Raw genomic sequence first — 7,367 nt, forward strand, 5'->3', positions numbered from 1 at the left:
CCTGCAACTAGCAAGCGTCAAGGTTCAAATCCAAAGTCTGCATGAAGAACCATTCAAGACTCAAGATCAAGCTTCAGAGGACTTATAGATAGGAATCTAGTAATTCGTAGTTGACAGACTTAGCTAGTCTTTTTCATCTCTTTTGATTTGATGTAATAACATGACTGCGGACCGGAACCTCGGCGGAACGGCACCTCGACCGGCTCTCCACCTCGGCATACTCCATTATCTCACTCACCTTTGAACTACACGTGACCTGATTCCTTTATAGCCAAGGATATGTAGGCAGCTCAGATACCAGGGCTCGATCACATTCTCCTTCCTCTTAGTTTTTGGCCACCATAAATAAGAGTCGGGTCAAAAAACTTGTCTAGTCATTCGTTGTCTGAAAATTTTTCGCGTTTCCAGTCAAAGAGGGGCAGCTGTAAACATGTGATTTTTGACCCTACCTAAGATTTTTCATATTTTAGCGTAAATATTTAGTTTAAGTTTAGTATCTCTCTCTTTACCTCATTTTATCTAAAAAAAACTACAAAAATATTTTCCCTTATCCTAGCTAGTTGATATTTTGAAAAAAATACAAAAATAGTCTTGGCATTTTATTTTTCAAAAAAAAAAAAAAATAGAAGAAAATAGAAAAAATGTTTGGTCTTGTTTATTCAAAATTGGATCAATCCTTAAATTGACCCCAATTAATTAACCCAAAATATGTTCAACCCAGGCTCAATCTCGCTACACAGAAATCCATTACCCTTTACCCTACCCCCTACATATAAAAAGACATTTTAGAAACCACAGAAAAGAGAGGCTAGCCCCTACACACTAACAAAACGACGGACCTCTCTCTCTCCCTGGTTGAGAGCAGCGTTACACCATCTCTGAAAACCTTAACAACCAGCGGCTTTACTCATTCCCTCTCTTTCTTCTTTCCCACTTCCCATTCAACACCAACGAACTAACCTATTTTCCTAAGGCTGGAATGACAGCCATTTTTGTTAAAAAGAAACACACTGGAACACACAAAACAATTTCAATAGTTAAGAAAATAACTTGAAACTCTAGAATCTGAGGTTCGAAAAACCAAAACAAAAAAAAGAGTAAAATTTCAGATCTGGGTATGGTTTGGTTTAGCTGGTTTTCCTTGCAATTAGCTGCTTGAAGGTGGAATTTGCTCGAGTGTTTCTGCTGATTTTCGCGGATGCTGTCATCTGAATTTCAACTTTTGGGCTCGAATCTATATTTAAAAGCTGTTATTCCTACTGTCGCTAATGGGCTCCAAGGTTTTTGTTGAATACACTGTCCGAGACTTATTCACTACTTGATTTTGCTCACTTTAGTTGATGTAATTGCTGAGGTTCATTAATTAAAAGACTATCTCAGGTTCCTTTCTTACCTCTCTCCCTTATCACGGTAATTTTATATTACCTGAGTTGATGATTGTTCATTTTACTGTGATTCTTTGTTGTATATTTTTCTTGTGTTAGATGTGTTTTTAAGCTAAACTTTTTGGTTGGAAATTGCAGTAGTGGTTCATGTTCTTTTTGAGTTAATTGTCGTGCGGATATAGTATTGCATTTGATATTGGGTACGAATAGATCATAAGTTGTTGAATATTTATGTGTATGGCCATTTGTGCAACTCGGGTGAATCAGCTGTTTTGTATTGCTGTTGGGAGAAAGTTGGTTCATTGATGAGAGGTTCGTTCAGATGAGAAATTGTCATATGTTGCGTGGCTTCACTATATTTCTAGAATTTCCATGTGATTTAATGGGAATAAAGGCACGTAACATATATTTTTTCTTGCCTGTTTGCTTTTAAAAAATGGAAAATACTTGTGGCAGATTACTAGCTTGTTCATAAGCATTTCTATTTATTGTTGTAGTTTGTAATGAAAGTCTGTACTGTTAGACCATGCTCAATCATATGTGCTATCTCATATGTCGATGTAAATCTTGCACTCACGGAGAATGTTGTCACATTAGTTGACAATCCAAGCTGTGACCACTGTCTTGTTCTAGATCAATGGATGCTTATTTTTGTAAAGAAAATTTCTATTATTTTACTTGCTTCTTTTAATTTGGCAGTTAACAACATCGTAGCTTACTTCACGCGCGATTAATAAACTATTGTGATTATGGATACGATTTCCATGACATAGTTACAATGCCTAATTCCAAAATTCGGGAGTGCATTTCATGTGACCCGATTACAACAATTTCGAATAATAAAACCCTTTGAAATAAATTGAGGCGTGCCATGCCAAATAAAATCTCAAAATGCATGGCCTTCATTTAATTGATTTTAATCCTTTAGAAATCGGGGTGTGTCATTTAGTTGAATTTTCTATGGCCTCCGCAAAGTTGAAAATGCGTAGTTGCTTTAGGCGCGTAATTTAAATTAATTTCCTTAAACTCGGGTGTGCATTTATGTGACCCAAATCCAAATCTCAACAACGTTTGATAAAATGTGTCGTGGACCGCGGGTGCATTTATGTGACGTGGTTCAAGACGTATTCTAGATGACGTTGAATCTTTCCTAAAAATAATTAAATAAAAGCGATTACAAAGTTAAAATGTACCATAGGCTAAAACATGCATTAAAATCAGATAATAGGCCAATTATGATAGTTTAAGCGACCGTGCTAGAACCACCGAATCCAAGGGTGCCTAGCACCTTCATTCGGGTTAACAGAATTCCTTATTCAGAATTTCTGGTTCGCAGACTTCAAAAGGAAAGTCGAATTTTCCTCAATTTGGGATTTTAAAATAAACCGGTGACTTGGGACACCAGAAAACAAACCATCCTAAGTGGCGACTCTGAATAAAAAATGAATAAATAATCTCATTTCGAATAATGTCACTTAAATTAAAAAAACTCCCTTATATCTACCTTCGGGTGTGTAAAAAGGAGGTGTAACAAGATGCATCTATGGTTCGCGCCGTTCGACCCTCGGTATTGCACATTTTACTTTTATATTGGATCGGGCCGAATGTCCTCGGTGGTATTTGTGTGTGATAATAGAACTGGAAATCTTTATAGTTTGTATGATTGATTTTTTGAAAGGTCACTTGTTTTAAATAAAGAAAGTGCCTTGACTTCTTAAATATGAAGGCAGGATTTTCCAGTTATTATTCTTGTTTGAGCTTGTTATTATCTACATACATTATGATTTAAGAATTTGAAACTTCATATTATTATATTGTTGGCCCTAGTAAGTGTCGGAGTCGACCTCTCGTCACTACTTCTTCGAGGTTAGACGAGATACTTACTGGGTACATATTTTTATGTACTCACGCTACACTTCTGTACTTGATTGTACAAGATTTGAGGCAGGTGTATCTGGCCATCAGTCCGGCACGTAGACTTGACTCCCCAGCTTGAGACTTCCCGGTGAGCTGCCCCTTTTGAGCCGTTCTGCAGTATTTGGAGTCTCTCTTATGTGTTTATTTTCCTGTCTATTCCTTTCCAGACAGTATATGATTTTGTATATTCTATTAGATTGCCCACAAATTTGTGACACCAGGTCTTGGCACACACACTAGTGGACTTATGATTTTTAGTTTACTTACATGATTACGATTCATATTTATTGCTTCCATTTATTTATGCTTAAAGTTTAAATGCCTAAATTTTTTATCAAATAAGGAGAAGTCATCACTTACTAATTAATTTAACAGGAATTCACTAGTTGATTAGTGTTGGCTTGTCTAACAACGGTATTGGGCACCATCACGGCCTAATATGGAATTTGGGTCGAGACATTTCAAGTATGCGTCTATTGATCAATAAGGGCATTAACTTGTAACTCTGCATTCACTTGCGTATGATAATGTTGGGGTCTAAATCCACTCGAATTAGGAATCCAATGATCAATCCAGACCTTAATATTTTTACTTGTTCCTACCCTCCATTATATCCCTTTTTGCAACAGCTCTCTTCTCCAAATAATACTTTTCCAAATCCAAGAACTAGGTGATCAAATAGTAGCTTTAAGGAAAGAATTATTTTGAAAATACTTACTTCTGAGAATTTTAACAAGTAATTAATCTTGTTGAGTTAAAATTCTCCAAGCAAGTTTAGCTAACAAAGCTTGGTTAAAAGATTTTAAATCTCTAAAACCAATACCACCTTTTGATTTTGCTAAACAAAGATTCTCCCATTTTTCAAAATGCATTTTCCTCCCGTCCTCATTTCTCCTCCACTAGAAATTAGAAAAAATAGTAGTAATCTCTTTGCATATGCTATCCAGAAATTGAAAGCAAGATAAAGCATAATCCGAAATCGCGGATATGACATATTTAAGCATCATCTTTTTTCCTGTTGGACTTAAATAATTATTTTTCCAACCCTTAATTTTTGTCTTTAATCTATCTTTATCAAATTCCAATTTTTTTCTTCTTAGATCTTCCAACTACTGCGGGTAAACCCAGATAAAAACCTAAATTATTTCTTTGTAACTGACCTAGCTCTACAATAATACCATATTTATCAATTTCAAAAGTATTTTTACTAAAAATTATCGCTTATTTATCAAAGTTCACCTTCTGTCCAGAACATTCTTCATAAACCTTTAAATTTTTAAAGATATTAGTTGCATGTTGGATATTAGTAGAACAAAAAATAAAAGAATCATCCGCGGAGAAAAGATAGTTTACAGTAGCCCCCTCTAACTAAACTTAGACCTTGAATATCCCCTTGATATTCCGCTTGATTTAATAGTGTAGAAAAACTTCGGCACATATTAAGAACAAATATGGTGACAAAGGATTACCTTGTCTTAACCCCTTAGTAAGTATCACTTCACCAGCTATTTGCTCATTTATGTTAAACATGTATATAGGTGTAGTAATACATAGCATAATTGAAGTGACGAATGTCTTATGAAAATCCATTTTCATAAGTAATTGTTGGATATAAGTACATTCAACTCGATCATAAGCTTTAGCCATATTCAATTTCAAAGCATGTATTTTTTATTACCTATTATTTTATTCTTTAAAAGATGTATAAACTCATGAGATAAAGCAATATTATGCAGAATTTGTCTTTTTTCCTATAAAAGCATATTGATTAGGAGAAATTATCTTAGGTAAATATGCTTTCAATCTAGCAACAAAAATCTTAGCAATAATTTAATAGACAGTTGAACATAAGCGTATAGGTCTGAATTGACTAATACCACTTGGATTTTTCACTTTAGGGATTAAAGTTATTAGAGTTTGATTCTTTGAAGGTAGAAGACAACCTAGCTGGAAAAAACTTTTAGTTGCTGCACATAAGTCAACAGAAAGAATATTTCAACATTTACGAAAGAAAAAATGAGTCATCCACTCCTGGTGCTTTTAGGGGATGCATATCAAACACAGCTCTTCGAATCTCATTATGAGTAACATCTTTAATAAGTCTGTCATTTATGGAGTTATCAACCAACAGAGGAGTTAAATTCAAGATGGAGTCAAAGTTTATTGGTCTAAAAGTAGTAGATATAATAGCTTATAATATCTTTCTATTTCCTTTACAATATCAACTTGATCAGAGACCCAATGTCCATCCTCTAATTGGAACCCTTTAATACTATTACATTTTCGTTCCTGAATGGTTTTTATATGGAAAAAAATATATTTTTATCTCCTTCGTGAAGCCATTAAACCTCTAAACTTTTGTTTCCAGTATGCTTTTTCATCTCTGTAGGCTTGTCCTAATTCCTTACGTAGTAGTTTCAATTTATTAAGATCGAAATTAACAATATCAATTTTAGTTCAGTTATCTTATCTTTAATATCTTGAATTCGCTTCTTCGAATTTTCCTTTACCCCTCTTAGCCAAGCTAACAATGATACTTGACACTTCTTAATATTAAAACTAACTTTTGATTGTTCAAAACCCCCCAGATGTCTATTCCAACACTTCTCTATAATATTGTTCACTACTTCCTTCTCGCACCATCTCTTGTCAAAATAAAATCATTTTTTTCTTTTAATAGATCCAGGCTCTGCGTTTATTAATAAATCATTATGATCAGAAGCCTCCGTTTTCAAGTGAGTAACATATGCTAGATTAAATCCTAGTCTCCATCCTGAGGAAGCTATAACCATTCTTGAATAATACCATCATTTTTTCTAAAGCACCACCAAGTCCATAATTTTCCATTAAAACCTAAATCTACAGCTCCAACATTCCATAAAAATCTTTAAAATCTCTAAAAGAAGTTGTTTCTCTAATCCTACCTTCTAGCTTTTTAGAATTATCAATAATATCATTAAAATCTCCTGCAATTACCCACAGTGAACCCCAATTATTAGATTTACTGATAGGTTCTTGCATTTAACTTTTACGAAGTACTTAAATATACAAATACACACCAATATTTATAATCCGGTCATTGTATACATAAGTTTCAAAATAAAATGAAGATGATTTAGATTGGCATACCTGAACATCGTTGTTCCAAAACAAGCATAGTCCACCAAATAATCCTATAGGATACACTAATAGCAATGCTCCATATTCAGTTGTCTTTGAACTCGCAATAAAATTCTTTCCTTGTTTTTCGTTTCAGTCAAGAATATCATGCTCGGGGAGTAGAGACATATTGTCTCCTTCATAAAGGAAACTGTCAAGGATACTCCCCCCCCCCCCAGGGCTTCGACAATTCCACACCAGTGTCTTCACTGAGAGGAGGGAAGCCATTTAGGGCTGGCCTCCCGCTCCACCATTTGTTTTTATTTTTTATTTTATTTTATAAAATTAGCCAAAGCAGTAGTTCCTCTTCTTTTATCCCCCCACAAGCTCCTCTAGTACTATAGCCTCAATTAGGTTGTTATCATATAAATTCAATCCATCATTTTCTTTAACACCATTAGAGATTTCCTTATTCATAGCCAAACGTTTTCATTATTTTTTATCTTTTCTCCAATTTTAACATCTTTACACTTCTTATCAGTAGGAGAAAGTTGTTCCATATCAAAAGTAAAAGAGTCTTATTCAGCTTGTAAATGAATTTTAGGAGAACTTAGCAGAATACCTGGAGATACATTTTCTATGTCTTGCACTACACTGTCTTTGAGATGTGCATCTTTCTTTGAATGAGAATGTGCTAATTTCAAACTTTGTTCCATCCTTTTGTTGTAATTTTCAATTGCTTCTTCATCAATAATATCACAAAAACCCATATGTGATAACAAGAACAAACTCCCCGCCTCTCTTTCCCCTATTGAATCGTCGGACATGTTTTCGTCAAGTGGTACATGCAAGTTAAATTCTTTCGTCTCTTCATCAGATTTCTTTTCTTGTTCTCCATACTTTATTGCAAACATAGGCTCAAAACAGTTTGCTCGGCAAGTTTTGTTGCTTCATCATCGCTTTTCC

At 34.4% G+C, this 7,367-nt stretch overlaps 1 long non-coding RNA gene across 1 annotated transcript; it reads left to right on the plus strand.

Moving 5' to 3' along the window:
* The first annotated feature begins 639 nt into the window (after positions 1-639).
* On the plus strand, positions 640-3,583 carry LOC104232919 (uncharacterized). Its single transcript, XR_712486.2, has 2 exons — positions 640-1,380; positions 3,323-3,583. It is a non-coding gene; the product is annotated as an uncharacterized lncRNA (long non-coding RNA).
* Positions 3,584-7,367: the final 3,784 nt, after the last annotated feature.

Source organism: Nicotiana sylvestris, chromosome 8 (genome assembly GCF_000393655.2).
Source record: "Nicotiana sylvestris chromosome 8, ASM39365v2, whole genome shotgun sequence".
Classification (NCBI taxonomy): Eukaryota; Viridiplantae; Streptophyta; class Magnoliopsida; order Solanales; family Solanaceae; genus Nicotiana; species Nicotiana sylvestris.